The following is a 16,981-nucleotide window of genomic DNA, read 5'->3' as shown; positions in this document are numbered from 1 at the left end:
GTTGTAAACCAATCACGCCTAGGACATATATGAAAGCAACAAGCCGAATCCAAGATCCATGTATCCATCAGGTTACAATTAGTAATTGCAAGAACATTATCAGTTTCCTCAAAAGTATCAAAGTCATCTCCAACCACGTTTGCAGTATTCTCAGACTTATTAAACTTTTCATCATCCTTGAATTTGATACAGTCTTGACGAAAATGCCCTTTCTGACCACAATTCCAGCAAGTTTTCCCTTTTGCTCTAGATTTACCTTTTCTGTCTAAGCCTTTCTCTTTACCTCTACCTCTATTTACAACCAAACCTTCTGCTTGATTTTCATTCCGAATACCACCAACTTTCTTCTTTAATTCCTTGGAATTTAAAGATGCCCTTACATCCTCGAAAGTGAGAGTGTCTCGGCCGTAAAGCATAGTATCCACGAAATTTTCATACGATGGAGGCAAAGAACATAAAAGAATTAGGGCTAGGTCCTCATCCTCAATTTTAACATCGATATTCTTTAAATCAAGAATAACTCTATTAAATTCATCAATGTGGGTATTAACGGACGTACCTTCACTCATCTTGAGAGTATACAATCGTTGCTTCATATAAAGCCGATTCGTCAAGGACTTGGTCATATAAATACTTTCGAGTTTAAACCACACTGCAGCAGCAGATTCTTCATCCGTGACTTCTCTTAGCACCTCATCAGACAAAGCAAGGAGAATAGCACTATGTGCTTTTTCCATAAGGTCATCTTTCTCACCATCAGATAAATTCGAGGGAAGATGCTCTTTTCCCTTCAGTGCCTTCAACAGTCCTTGTTGCACTAGCAATGCGCGCATCTTAACACGCCACAGGCTGAAATCGTTTCTTCCATTAAACTTTTCAATCTCATACTTGGTCGACGAAGTTGCCATAGCGAGATTCAGATTGATCCAAGACCTTGAAGCTCTGATACCAGTTTGTTGGGAAATTGCGGAATTGTCTCTAAAGAATTGCCCAAGATCTAACCCAATCAATAGAATAAAGAAAGAAAGAAATCAAGCACACCCACAAGAACACAAGAATTTACGTGGTTCGGTCTTTTGATGACCTACGTCCACGGGCATAACAACAGAGAAAAATTCACTAAGAGAAAAATCAGGAGATTACAAGAACAGTCTCAAACTCATAACCCTTATCCCACGTACACCTAAATCTCTCTCTCTAAATCTAGGTGATAATTATTCTTTAACCCATAGGGTCCTTTTATAGTATCAAATACAATAACCTTATCCTAATTTAATTAGGAATCTTATCCTAATAGAATTAGAAATTGTTATTCTAATCTAACTAGATTTAAAGACTATTTATAAGGTATACTAATTTAATTAGAATTAAACAATCCTAATTAAATCACAATTCAAGACTATCCTAACAGGAAGTTTGAAGTTTAGCAAAGATATTAATAGTCATTCTTTATCTTTATGTATTTTGAAAGCCTTTAATTTCAACCATGGAGGATTTTATTTGCAGTAACTTCAGGGAAAGATTAGGTTCACTTCTGATCGGCGGAAGAAACAAAATTCTCTCAATCTTAATTTTAAGAAGAGTTTGCTACGGTAGCACAGCGCCAACTCCAACGCCATTGATTGAAGGGTTCCCCTACAAAGCACTCACTACCACATAATATTAAAGGAAGCAATGACATATCTTATCACTGAATGCCTGACCTTGTTTTCAGTAAACTAGAGAAACATAATATATAGGTAAGATTGCTTAAGTTATATACAATTCAGCAACATGGGCGGCTACGGATTTTATTTTTATTTTGTTTTTGTCTTTTTAGCTCAATCAGGACTGATATATTAGTATGTATCAGAAGAAAGATACAATATCCTGGAAAGAACCAACTGGAGATAGTTAAAACTTGAAACGGACTGTAATGCTTATCAGCACAGCTATCACGCACCACCATAGCCACATGAGACACCATTATTAAAAAAAAAGGGGCAGTTACCTCGCAACAATCAGCTATTAAGACACCATCCGGCCACGGCACATCATGTAAATAGAGAGGAAAAAGAGAAGTCAACCCTGCAAGTTATAGAGATATCTCCTCCTGCACCTTAAGGAAACGGGCACTATCTTCCCTTCTTCTTCCTCTATCCAACTATGACCATCGGCACGCCATCCTCCTCCTCCTCATCATCTTCATCTCTATCTTCTTCTCAATGGAAATATAATGTTTTCTTGAGCTTTCACGGTGAAGATACCCGCAAGGGCTTTACGGACCATCTAAATTCTTGTTTGATTGAGAGAGGAATCATCACTTTCAGGGATGACCAAAGGCTTGAGAAGGGCCAAAACTTTGCACCAGAGCTCCTTAAAGCAATTAGAGAATCATGGTGCTCAATAATCGTTTTTTAAAAAATGTATGCTTTTTCAAGGTGGTGCCTAGATGAGCTTGTTGAGATTCTTAAACAGCGAAAAGAGAGGAAACATAAAGTTTTTCCTATTTTCTATGATGTCGAGCCACGTGAGCTACGAAGACAGAAAGGGAGCGTTGAAAAAGCCTTTGCTGAACCTGAAAAAAGATATAATCAAAGCAAGACGCAAAAGTGGCGAGATGCTTTGTATGAAGCATCCTAATTGTTTATATATATATATATATATATAAACCTAGACCAAACAGGCTCTAATTCATATTTAATTGTTTTCAAACTGCAAATTAGAAATCAATTTTTTGATAGGGAGATACATAAACATCTTATCTACAATAGTTAAAAGCTAATTTTGTTTTTTACATTACATTTTATTCAATTAGTTATATCTAAAAATAAAAAATTTAATTGGTTTATCAATAATATTATGATTAATATGAATAAAAAATAATAATATTTAATTAATGTTAATTACTAATAAGTAAATAATGTTGTGAATAATTTAATGATATATTGATGTTAGTATATATAAATAAAAAAAACTTGTAACCTCAACAAACATGCGCCATACAAAATTCTAGTAGAATATAAATCAAATAGTAATTTATGCTTTCTCATTGATAATGTTTATTTGACTTTTTGAGTTTATAGGTATGAATCAGAATTCATTGGAGGAGTCGTTAAAAAGATATCAACAAAGGTATATCAAGCACGTTCAAGTGTTCCTAATGACTTAATTGGAATTCATTCACGTTTGGATGAGCTGTATGATAAAATAGATTTTGAGGAAGATCGTGATATTCGCATTGTAGGAATTTGTGAAATGGGTGGCATTGGTAAAACAACTCTTGCAAGTGTTGTTTATACCCAAATGTCTGGTTATTTTGAAGGTAAATGCTTTCTTGCTGGTGTTCGAGAAGTTGCAATGAAATCTGGACTTGTTTCTTTACAAGAACAGCTTCTTTCTAAGATTTTTCCTAGAGAAGAGTTCAAAGTTTCTAGTGTTTATGACGGAATTGAAATTATAAGTCGTAGGTTACGTCATAAAAATGTTCTTGTTGTTATTGATGATGCGGAAAACATTCAACATTTCAAATGGCTGGCTGAAAAGCGTGATTGGTTTGGTTTAGGGAGTAGAATCATCATAACAACTAGAGATGAGCATCTGTTGCGAGTCTACGGAGTGGATGATGTGTATAAGCCTACAACATTGGATGAATCCGAATCCCTACAGCTCTTAAGTTTGAAAGCTTTCAATAGTGATGCATTGGAAAATGATTTCATATCGCTATGTAAAACTGTTGTGGAATATGCTGGTGGCCATCCACTAGCTCTTGAAGTTTTGGGCTCTTTTCTTTGTGCTAGAGGTGCAGCTCAATGGAGGAGCGCTATAGGTAGACTTAAAAGTGAACCTGACAATAGAATTCACAATTGTCTTCAAATAAGCTTTGATGGATTATCAGAAATTGAGAAAAAAATATTTCTAGAGATCGCACATTTCTTTAACAGGTGGGATAGAGATTTTGTAACAAAAATACTGGATGGCTGTGGGTATTATCCGGATATTGGACTAGATGTTCTCATCAAGAAATCTCTCATAACAGTTGAATGCAACAAAATTTGGATGCATGATTTGTTACAAGAGATGGGAAGATATATTGTTCGGCAAAAGTCTCTTGATGAACCTAGCAAAGGATGTAGGTTGTCGGAGGAAAGTGATGTATATCAAGTGCTAACACAAAACTCGGTTAGTATTTCATAATGAGTAAGTTGTGTTTATTTATTTATATTACTCTTTATTTAAATTGGCAAATTATCCATCTTTATGTAAAGCCTTACAGTACTCTTGATGTCTAGGGTACAGAAGCAATTGAAGGCATGGTCATCAACAGCATTACAAGGTACAACTACACATATCCATTTATCTTTATCTTTATCTTTATTATCTATAAAAACCCGGAATTCAAAAAATAGAAATAGAAAACGATATATTTATTTTTTGTAATTTATTAAATTAACAATTTTATTCTTAATTATTGATTATCTTTTTTTAAAAGGATTGTAAATTCATTACTATGACAGATACATATTACAAAAACAGTTTGTTGGCTAAATAAAAACAGCCATAGACCTGAATGAATCAGACCTCTAAGCTGCCTGTTCTGATAAAATCTAGGGGACGCAGATTTTATTGATGTTCTTATTACATTAAGATATTTTGTGCAACTTTGGAACAAGTTAAAAGACATATTTAATCCTGTTTTATTTTATTTTATTAAGTATATTAGTTTTATGTTACACATTTTCGACTTTCATTTATTTATTTTCTGAAATTATATATAGAAGGAATGGTGTGAAATAAAATATTTTTGATTATTTAAATTAACATATAAGTATATTACATTTACCATGTAAAAATAAACTAATTAGTTTTCTTTAAAAGAAAGTAAAAATATTGAAATCAATTTTAACATTTACGTTATAACTATTAATATTAATTAAACATTTTAATGTTTATTATCATGAAATTAATAATTGATTGAGATTCCTTTTATTTAAATATCCATATATAATTTTATTAATTGTACAATAATTAAAATTTTTAAATATATTTTTGATCATATTTTTACTTTATTTAATTAAGTGTATTTGTATGCCACAATTTTATTTTATTTTTTACTTAATATGAACGTTTTTGTATTTCTCTTCTTTTTCTTTTCTTTCCTCTGAATTATCTTATGGTGCTTAATTAGATGTCAAATGGCAGCCTATTAAGCCTACCGAGGGCTTCATAAATGGCAGCCAATTTAAATCGTATGGAATGGATATGCGAAACATGTTTTATTTATTTAAATAAATTATATTAATTGTCATTATATACAAAAGTATTGAGTTACGATATTTGCGGAGATCGTAAAGATATGTACATAACTAAAGAAATATTCACATATCAATTAAACCAATTTTTAAAATTAAAAATTTGGAATGACTTTACCTAAAAGTGTATATTAACTTAATCATTGGTAGTATATTAATGCTACCAAAATACAAAAAGGAAAAACCGTGATAATCCAGTTGATATAGAAAAGAGCTTGACAAAGGAATTTAAATTTTGATTGAACGTGGACAAGAAATAAGAATGCAAAACAGAAATATTGGTTGCATTAGAAATCAATAAATTTGAATTGAGACTTTAATAGTTTTTGTGCAAGATGAAACTCAAGTTCATGAGCATCTAGAATACATGCATATCTAGTGACTTTTCCAAGTGTCAAGGATTCTTTATATATATATACAGACACAAACACTCCAGCTTTGTAGGTTGTTCTATTGCTATATATGTTGTGAAGCTCATTTGTCTGTATTCCCTTGCTTATCATTTCTTAGGGAACAAAACAAGACTTTCACTTTGAATGCTGATGCCTTCTCGAAGATGACAAAACTAAGATTGCTCATAGTCCGTGGTCTCTTTAAATCTTCTAATCTCAGATATCTTTCTAAAGAGTTACGGTTTTTTGATTGGTTTGGATGTCCTTTAGAATCATTGCCTTCGGGCTCCCAACCAAACAACCTTGTTGCACTTCTCCTACCTAATAGCTGCATTGAACGACTATGGGAGGGAAAGAGAGTAAGAATTACTTTATTTAATGTTGGCCTTTAAACTTATTTTCATAGAAATTATAAATAATTTGAATATCGTTACAAATTAACAAGTTTTTTGTTTCTTTGACAGCCTTTAAATAAGTTAAAAGTCGTCAACCTCCAACACTCCCCAAAGCTAATAAGGACATCAGACTTCACAATGGCCAAAAATCTCGAAAGTCTGGAGTTGGAAGGCTGTACCAGCTTAGTAGATGTCCATCCATCCATCTCATTTCTACCCAAGCTTCAACTTTTGAATGTATGAAACTGCAAAAGCCTTAGGAGTCTCCCAACCAAAATTGGAATGGAATCTCTTGAAACATTGATTCTTTCGGGCTGCTCTAAACTTGAACATTTAGCAGACTTCACAATGACCAAAAATCTCAAAAGTTTGAATTTGGAAGGCTGTACCAGCTTAGTAGATGTCCATCCATCCATTGCATTTCTACCCAAGCTTAAACTTTTGAATTTAAGAATCTATAAGAATCTCAAATCTCAAAACTCTTGCAGGAGCTCTATTTAGATGGGACAAGCATTGAAGAACTTCCCTCTTCAATTGGAGATCTCAGCAGTCTAAAAGTTCTTAATCTCTCGAGTTGCTCTGTATTTGAAAATTTACCACCATCCTTCCTACAGAGGATATATAGGAAGGGATGCAGAGTGCTATTACCAAGTCTGAATCCCATGCTTTTCAAAAAAAGTCCGAATTCCATAGCTCTAACGTTAACTCGTTTCTCAGGTTTGAGTTCTTTGACAGAGTTGAATATAAGCGGCAGGACTCTTTGTGAAGGGGCTCTTCCTAATGATATATGTTGCTTATCCTCATTGGAAACACTGATTCTTACTCATAACAATTTCGTCAGCCTACCTGCAAATATTTGTCAGCTTACCAAGCTTCTTCGTCTCGAATTATGGGATTGCAAAAAGCTTGAATCATTGCCTGAGCTTCCATCAAGCATAAAGGCAGTAGGGTTAGGTGGTTGTGCTTCATTGGAGATAGTTCCGAATCCAACAAAACCATACAATCCTTGGAAAAGAAGAAGTTATAACCCTATATGGAGTAAGGCATATTGTTACGGCCTTAATTGCTTCAAATTGGTTGGGAATGAAAATGCATTAGGAATGCTAAAAGGACATATTAAGGTATATTTCTAGAACTCGCTTACCCTTAATTCCCAAGAATTTATAGTAGTAAATTAATGGATTAATTATGCATTTGATATTTGATCATGGCAAAATTATCGATTTGATACTTAAAATTTAAAAAGTTACGAATAGATATTTAAATTTTACTTTCGTTGAATGGTTTGAATTATTTATTAACAGTTAGTCAAATCAACAATATGATAAAAAATAACTAATAAGAATGTGCATGTGACTCATCATTTTTTGTGTTTTATTTTTTGTTTTTGTTCTAACGTTTTCATTTTTAACAATAAAATAATAATTTTAAAAATTTTAAAAATCTAGAAAATGACAAAAGTTAGAAGAAATCAAAAAGAGGAATAAAAAATTAGGGAGAGAGAAATAGGGAAATTTGGGGATATACATAGGGAAGGAGGAGGAAGGGAGGAAAGAGAGACAAGGTGAAAGGAGAGGAAGGCATTGTTCGAGCTAGTGTTGGTTTAGATTGGCACTAATTTACGTCGTTGTAGTATGCCATGTAAGTGTTGTGTGATAATTTAGTTACACAATAATAATTAATTATTAGTTATAAAGACTTAATTAACTTATAATGAAGGTTTGATTTAACGTAATAAACATATAAGATTTTATTTAGATTTTTTTGAATAGTTTATGGTCTTTTTTGAATATTATGTCAATTTTTTATTTTTTATTTTAAAAATAATTTATTTTTTCCATATTTTAAAAATCTTTTATTTTAAATTTCAAAAATAAAATTTGTAAGAAACCGAAATTTTTTTTTTGTTTTGAATTTTCTGAATTTTTTTATTTTTGTTTTAAAAATAAAAATTTTTAGCAAAAAAAACGGTTTTTTTTCTTTAAAAACAATTTTTTTTAAAAAAATAAAAATTAAACTGACGTAGTATTTTTAGACATGTGACGTATTTTTATTGATTGTTTTGTGACATGTCACCTATTTGATGAACACCGTTAATCAAAATTTTCAAACGAACTAATTGAATTAAAATTCAAATATCTAATTATGAATTTTCAAACTTCAAGCATCATATTGAAAGTTTTCAAAATAATTCTGTTGCAAAATGTGTATTTTCAAACGGGGCTTTGTTTTGCAGGCAATTGCGAAAGCAAAAACGATATTTGACATGCTTATTCCTGGAAGTAAAATCTTTGAATGGTTTAATCACCAGAGTGAGGAAGGTTCAGTAATGATATCAATGCCTCCCAATTTGCAAAATGATGGTGATCAGTGGATGGGAATCGCCGTCTGCTGTGTTTTTGTGCCTCCCTCCAATAATGATGATTGGATTAGGGATCTTGCTATGTGTACTGTTATTATCCATTCTATAGATTTTCAACATAGGCTACCTACTTATGGGTTTAATTTTCATAGCGATTCACACCGGATCTTGAAGGACCATCTTTGGCTAGGGTATTTGCCTCGTGACATTGTAGATTATTTTTGGAATGACGAAAGTGGAGATTGCAAGGTGAAGAAGTGTATTGGAATTAAGATTTTATTCGAAACCCTTGGCATTGGTCCTAAGGTCAAGAAGTGTGGGGCTCGATTAGTGTATCGAAGTGATATGGAGGACATGGACCCAACAATAGAGCAGTCTAGCACTCCAACTTCAACAAATTTTAGCGATATCCATCAAGATTCTACTGATGGGCTCAGCAAAAAAAGAAAAAGATACTTCTGATGGATCAACAGGGAATGCTGCCCTTGTCAAGTGATGGCTATTTTATCAGGTGGAAGAAACATTCCCGTGAACCACTAATCACCTAGTCTTTATAATTCTTTGTCCCCACAGCTCTTATTCTGCTTTCACTTTTTACATGACCAAATTAATTGGACTTTAATTATTTCCATTTTATCTATTTATTTGCATTTAATTTAAAAAAGTAAGATCCATGATCATGTCTTATGATTCTAATTTGCATTCATAACCTTTATTCTTTATTTCTAGGTCGAAGAAGTCATAGAAGGAGGACAGAGGTGAAATCCTTTGTGCATGTCGTTTTGATCCTCTCACCTTTGTCAGTAGCATTTCAGCCAAGTTGTACATGCTTTAATAGCTTTGCGTGAATGAGGTATTAATTAAACAAAAGTCCTGTTGTATTGTGCATTGGAATAAACCATTTAAAGGTAAGTGATTGTGTTCTTTACTTAAAAAGTCAAATTCAAATCTTATGTTATTTTTTTGTGATTTATAACGTTCTAAACTGTGTGGGCCTAGTAAATAAAAATAATATTTCAATTGTGTTACTACTCAACGAAATCTAATTCTAGTCATTTTCAATTTATTGCTTATATTTGAGATAAATGGTATATTAACTCAATTCGGAATGGATCATATTGAAATGTGTTATACATGATAATAGAATGTGGTTATGCTAGAGTGACTCGTGTTCTTTTTTTTATTTTAGGTTTTAAGAACATTGTCTTTATGGTATGTGTTTATATGCTTTAATCTGATCTTTTTGAAATACATCATGATAGTATATGATCATATACTAGTGCTTAATAAAATTATCATTTGAATGAGAAATTTTTTTTGATATTAGAGATGCGATAGTTTATGAAATCTTTAACAAATACTTGAACAAAACTTTATAGGATAAGAAATCTCAAATATATATATATGCATGTTATAGATATTTCATAATATCATAGTTGGTAGGGGTGATAATTAGATGGACAATCACTTTGAGGTGCAAGAAAATTCAAGTCATTTTCAAGTTTAGCTTATTCCAGTTTCGCATTAAGATTATTTGAGTAATATTTGTCTCTTGATCTCATTCAATTTTCTGCTTTCATATGCAATAAGGTAGCCATCTTGCATCAGCACGCCACCAATGGCAAAATCAAAAGCATTTGTGTATACCTCAAAGGGCCTACCATGGTCGGATATGGCTAGAACTAGCTTCTCAGTCATTACCTGTTTATACCTCTCAAACGCCCTTTGACTCCATTCCTGTCCCAATTCCTTCACTTCTTCAGCATATTCATGAGGGGTGCAACTATGGATGAGTAGCTCCTAATGAATATCCTCTAGTAGTTCACCAACCCGGAAAAAGGCCTTAATTCTTTCTCGTTTATGGGTGGCTCCCACTCTAAGATTTTCCTTCAACTTATTCTTATCTATCCTAATAATATGCCCCAAGAATGGTATTTAATGCAAGCTAAATACACATTTTCCTTTTTGAAATACAATTTATGTGCTCTCAGTTCATCAAAGACAAGCTTACGATGTTCTACATGCTCAACAAGGGTATTACTATAAACAATAATATCATCAAGGTAAATCATCACAAATTTATCAAAAAAGGGTTAGAGTACTTTGTTCATGAGCGTGTAAAACATGATTGATGCATTGATGAGCCTAAATGACATGACCAAAAATTTGATACAAGCTATCTTGGGCTTATTACCGTCAACTTTGTGCACTTGGTAGAAGTCTGGCCTCAAGACCAACTTCCTAACCCATGTAGCCTCCCTCAACTAATCAAATAAATCTACTATAAGTGGTATGAGGTTCTTAATGGTCAGCTTGTTCAACATTCGATAATCCACATACATGCAAGGAGACATCATGCTTGTGCTAAAACAACACCTACGCACCAAATGGGGCCTTAGAAACCACGATGAAACGAGCCTCAATGAGCTTCCCCAACTGCCTCCTCAACTCCTTCTACTCAAGGGGAGACATCTTGTAGGCCAATCTGCATGGTAGCCTGCTTGTTTGTTTGGGTAGTGTGCTGGACTGGCTGGCTGGGCTCAATGTTGACTAGGTGGTTACTGGAGGGGCCGTCCACCGAGCTCCTTAATACTCAGGAGCCTACTCCGATATACGGGTCACGACACGTGTACTTTGCTTTCTAAAGTCCATTAATTGATCAAGTTTTCTTCTCTCTTTTTTTTTTTTTTCTTTTGATAAAATCCATACAAGTTCTTATGATTTTGTTGTAATTTAGCCCAAATTCATTAGATTTAATAATAAATATCTCGTCACAAAATGTCAAAATATGATTAAATTACTAAATTACTTGTTAGCCTAAGCATCAAAACCCTTTTTGGAGCCAGATTACACTATCCTCGTTCTTCATATTCCTCTTTTTCAAAGTATTCATCTTCCATAACTCAAAAATCTAAGCTCAAGCATATTTATGTTTGTTTTTTTTCTTTTTCAAGATTCTTTGATCATTGTATTTCTGAAATTTTGAAGTGGGGAAATGTAGAAGCCACGTTCATGGGGATGTTCATGTTCATGGAAAATAATTAATAATTAAAAAGAGAAAAAAAAAAAGGGAATCATATCCGTTTGGCATCTATCTGAACCATTAAGTAATTAGCTTCCAAAGATGGCTACAGAAACACAGACAAAATTACTTGCAGCTAATAAAATAGCATCTTAGTACTAATTCTTTTTTTTTTTTTAATTTGCTTGTAATGGCCGCAAGCCTGGAATTTGATGCTTCATTGGTAATCGGTTGCATTCCTCTTCCTAAATTCCTAATTCACAACACCTGAAAAGGATGGATATATATATATATATATATATTGAGGTTACAGATGCGTGCCCCCTTTTTCGTTACAGATACAAAGTTATAACCGAAAAAGTTTTGTTGATGGATTGATCAATGGCTGCTGCCTTTTCTTTTTCATATTTTAATAATGTGTGTGGACAACAGGAGGAGGTGAAGTGTAGGATATGGAGCTGAAGATAGAAGTCGTAACTCCTTTGATAGTGTTTAGAATGGAAGTGCAGAGTGAGAGACGGTTGTGATTGTGCAATGTGGAATCTTTGTTGTTGGTAAAGAAGAATTTACTTGTTCATGAAGATAATTCAATCTGAGTCATGATCCACTTTAACACTACTCTTTCATAAATACTTTGTTTATATAATCATTTTCTCTTTCCAAATATAAACAAAAGAAAACATTGCTTTAGCCAAAGCAACCTTTTTCTTTTCCTTTAGTGATCGACCTTCCCAAACCCACTCTCTAACAGAGAAAAAAAAAGTTGTTCGAAATGCAAATGGTAACATCTAGAATGTGTTAGAAATATTTGAGAAGAAAGAAGAAATTTTGAGAAAAAAAAGGTATAATTTTAAGGGCATAAGTTAACGTTTTTTTCAAGGTATACGTCTTTTAATATAAAGACTTATTTTTTTTATAATATAACTCTTGAAATAGTTATTTCTTTCATAATTTAACTACTCAAAAAATATATTTAATAAGGTAACTATTTTTAACTTTTTAGTTATGACTTTGTATCAATAAGCACTTTTCATAAATAACCTTTTATTATTTAATTTAAAAATTAGAATAATAAAATTAATTGCTTATTAATGTTTTAGTCTGAGAGTACAGACTATCAACATTAATAACCTATTTAACAATCCCTCATTAGTTTGAAATGTTGATTTTGCCTAAAAAATATATATTTTATTTCTATGATCTTTCACACAAAATCCAACTTTTAAATGTCCATTCTCTCGCCCTTTTTAAGTTTATTATTAAGTGAAATGAAAGAGATACATGCACTGCTTAAAATTTTCACAAATATTATTAAAAACTTGCATACATGGATTTTGTTACTATACTTAGTTTTATAATATGACAATAGGATGTTTTAGGCAATTCATGTTGGATTATATTATTATGGATTTTGACTGTTTCGATTTTGGAAAATGAAATTTTGGATTATTTTGCATTTAGGTTAGATCTTGGGTGGATCATTTGATAGTGTTTGAATTATTTATTGACTTTTAAAGTCAAATTAAGTTAAACTTGAATAGGTTATTTAGATTCAGACGGGTTATATGTTATCAACTTTGATAATTTTTACTAACTTATTTAAAGATTAATTTAATCAACTTGCATCCGAAAATCATGTAAAGAAAATTGTTTTTAAAACAAATAATTACATCACGTAAATCAACTAATTTTTATCAAACCAATAAATAATTACTATTTAATTTACTGTTTTTAACACAAACCATTAAATCATGTAATTAAATAATTTTTATGAAATTAATAAATAATAATTATTTTTTACTGTCTGTTGAAACAAATAATTAAATCATGTAAACCAAATAATTTTTATCAAACCAATAATTAAATAATTATTATTTAATTTATGATTATATTTTTTTCTTGAAATAGGTTTACACTATTAGAGCAAATTTTTGTTATATCAAAAACAAATAATAAAGACAGGCAAAAGATTAGGAAGTATTTTGCACAAAATTTTTTAAAAATTTTAAATAAAATTGAAATTGACCGACTTTTATGGATTTAAAATTTTTCAACATGAGCTTGTTGAGATTCTTAAACAGAGAAAAGAGAGGAGACATAAGGTTTTTTCAGTTTTTTATCATGTCGATCCATCTGACTTGCGAAAACAAACAGGGAACGTTAAAGATATGGTGTAAAAGCTAAATATGTTCATACATATTTTAAATCAGATAACGAAAGTATAAAATTACTTTTACAATGACACGTGGGCCCCCAACTAACTAATAAGATGCGAGTCTGTGAACCTATAATTTTGACAATGCAAGGCTAACTGAAGTCCTTGATGCAATCGGCTATCTACCAGCTATCCCAAACCTGAAATTTGGAAAATTGAGAGTGGTGAGATTATAAAATCCCAATGAGTAAACAGACACCATCTAAACTATCTAAAGGCGAGTAAATAGAGACAATTAAAAGATAATTAACTTCAGCAAATTTTTCACATCACGAATATTCATTTCAACCAAATAATCAATATGGCTCGTGAATTACTCAAAACTTGGCTCATGCCAAATTCTGTACTCGGTGACACTTGGACCAGGGGTATCCAACCGAGTCCGCCAAGGCTGTTAAAAATTCATATTTCGCATAAATCATATTTTTATTTTGAAACATAGCCGTTCCTTGACGTTGGCTGAGTCTCACTCTCACGCGATGGTCCACGTGAAGTGCACTCAAAAAGCCCACCTCAAGAGATACTCTATGCGCCTCTACGACCAAGGTGAGAATATAAAGGAGTTTACCGTGCCCCTCTAATAGGCTGACCCACGGAACCCCCCACCACTGCAGTAGCTAAACTTAAAAGATATCTTAATAATGATATTCAAAATTGTCTTCGAATAAGCCTTGAGGGATTAGATGAAATAGAGAAGAAAATATTTCTAGATATCGCACATTTCTTCAATGGATTGGACAAAGACTTTGTAACAAAATTACTGGCTGGTTATGGGTATAATCCCCAATATTGGACTAGATGTTCTCATCAAAAAATCTCCCATAATAGTTGAAGACAACAGAATTTGAATGCATGAGTTGCTACAAGAAATGGGAAGATATATTGTTTGGCAAAGTCTTTGGATGAACCTAGCAAATGTTTTATACTGTCGGAGGAAGAGGATGTATATCATGTGCTAACACAAAACTCGGATAGTATTTCATAGAGATTATATTATATTTATTATTTACTTATTTTACTCTCTACTTACAAATTATCCACCCAAGAAAAAATGTTGAAGGCATCTTTTTTGTGTAAAGCCTTATGGTACTTATGATGTTTAGGAGACGGAAGTGATCGAAGGCATGGTCATCAACGGTATTACAAGGTACAAATATATATCTTTTTATCTTTATCTTTATCATCGATAAAAACTTGAATTTTAAACAGTTGAGCATTTATTTGAAACGATGTTTTTAAGGGCATTTTGGTCTACTCATGTTTATTTTTAGATAGAAACAAATAACTTTATATGTGTGGTTATTTCTGAAATCACCTTATCACGAAGTCCTTCTCTCACAATTTTCTCTTTCAAATGTATCATATAATCTTATTTTATTTTATTAATTATATTATTTTTATGTTACACATTTCCGACTTTCGTTTATTTTTTTTTCTAAAATTATTTATAAAAGTAATGTATCTTTACAAAAATATATAAATATAAAAGTAATGGTATGCAATTATATATTTTTTAACTATTGAAATAAAACATGTAAGCATATTACATCTACCATGTAAAAATAAAATAATTAGTTTTCATTATATAAAAATAAAAAAATAACATCAATTTTAACATTTACGTTATAATTATTAATATTAATTAAAGATTTTTTAGTCTATTATCATGAAATTAATAATTGATTGATATTCTTCTTATTAGGTAACAAAATGAGACTTTCACTTTGAGTGCTGATGCCTTCTTAAAAATGAAAAAACTAAGATTGCTCATAGTCCGTGGTGTCCTAGAATTTTGTGATCTCGTATATCTTTCTAATGAGCTAAGTGTTTTAGGATGGCTTAAGTATCCTTTAAAATCATTGCCTTGGGCCTTCCATCCAGACAACCTCGTCGTACTTCTCTTACCCAATAGCTGCATTGCACAACTATGGGAGGGAAACAAAGTAAGAAATAGTTTATTTGATGTTGGTCTTTTAGCTTATATTCTTAGAAATTATAAATAATTTGAATGTCGTCACAAAATAACAATTTATGTTTCCTTTTATTGTTTCTTCCATAGTCTTTAAATAAGTTCAAAGTCCTCAACCTCAAAGGCTGCCAAAACCTGATCAGTACACCAGACTTCACAATGACCAAAAAATCTCAAAACTTTGAGCTTGGAAGGTTGTACTAAAATTACAGATGTTCATCCATCAATCGCCTTTCTAGTGAAGCTTAAATATTTGAATTTAAGAAACTGCAAAAGGCTTGAGAGTCTTCCAACCAAAATTGAAATGAAATCTCTGGAAACAATGATTCTTTCAGGCTGCACGTATCTTCAAAGGTTTCCAGAGATTGATGGGAAAATGAAATGTTTGCAGAAGCTCTATTTAGATGGGACAGGCATTGAAGAACTACCCTTTTTTGTTGGACATCTCGGCAGTCTAGAAGTTCTTAATCTTTCTAACTGCTCTGAACTTGAAAATTTATCAACATCCCTCATAAGGAGGAAGTATAGGATGAGACGCGGGGTACTATCATCAAGTCTGAATCTCATGCTTTTCAAACAATGTTTGAATCCCATGGCTTTGACGTTACCTCGTTTATAAGGTTTGAGTTCTTTAACAGAGCTGAATATAAGCGACAGGAATCTTTTGCAGGGGCCTCTTCCTAGTGATATATGTTGCTTACCCTCATTGGAAACACTGATTCTTAGTGATAACAGTTTCGCCAGCCTACCTGCAAATCTTTGTCAACTTACCAAGATTCATCGTCTCAAATTGGTGGTTTGCAAGAAGCTTGAAACATTGCCCGAGCTTCAGTGCCGGCTTAAGGGTAAAGCAACCAAAGCGGTGGCTTTAGGCCCCAAATTTTTAGTAGGCTTCCTAATTTTATAATAACAATATAATTAATTATATTAAAAATACAAAAATTAGTATAATTATTAAAATATATACCTATCATTCAAGTCTAATAAATATTTATTTTCCCTCTCTTTCACATGCTTATTTATTCTCAACTATTTATGTCACGACCCGGTACACCCCTCGAGCCCGTGACAACTGTCGCGGTGTCTCGGTAGACACTCATTGCCCTAAATGTTAACCTGAAACCCTGCAAGGCTTTACTATCAGTTTTTCTATTCTTTTGTGAGCAACCATTGTCAATTATCGTGCTCTAAAAGATTTTAAACCTTTTCCAACTTAAAACAAATAAAATATTAATTTTCGTCTCACAGGGATATTTTGACCATTTTTCTAAAAAATTTTGAAACTGGCTAACATGTAATATACAAGTACAAAAGACATAATTCATAATCAAAATG

At 32.1% G+C, this 16,981-nt stretch overlaps 2 pseudogenes across 1 annotated transcript; both read left to right on the top strand.

The window, feature by feature from the left end:
* Window positions 1–1,864: 1,864 nt before the first annotated feature.
* On the top strand, window positions 1,865–8,902 carry LOC18595221 (TMV resistance protein N-like; annotated as a pseudogene). The gene is made up of 8 exons (XR_016027051.1): window positions 1,865–2,613; window positions 2,761–2,768; window positions 3,066–4,161; window positions 4,272–4,315; window positions 5,802–6,042; window positions 6,148–6,509; window positions 6,626–7,199; window positions 8,315–8,902. The product of XR_016027051.1 is annotated as a TMV resistance protein N-like (transcript).
* A 6,472-nt stretch (window positions 8,903–15,374) lies between these two features.
* Window positions 15,375–16,553, top strand: LOC148761962 (disease resistance protein Roq1-like; annotated as a pseudogene).
* The last annotated feature ends 428 nt before the right edge of the window (window positions 16,554–16,981 follow it).

The sequence above is a fragment of the Theobroma cacao genome, chromosome 6 (genome assembly GCF_053813885.1).
Source record: "Theobroma cacao isolate CCN51 chromosome 6, ASM5381388v1, whole genome shotgun sequence".
NCBI classification, from domain to species: domain Eukaryota; kingdom Viridiplantae; phylum Streptophyta; class Magnoliopsida; order Malvales; family Malvaceae; genus Theobroma; species Theobroma cacao.
The sequence above is the reverse complement of the archived record's forward strand: the minus strand, read 5'-3'. Positions and strand labels throughout refer to the sequence as shown.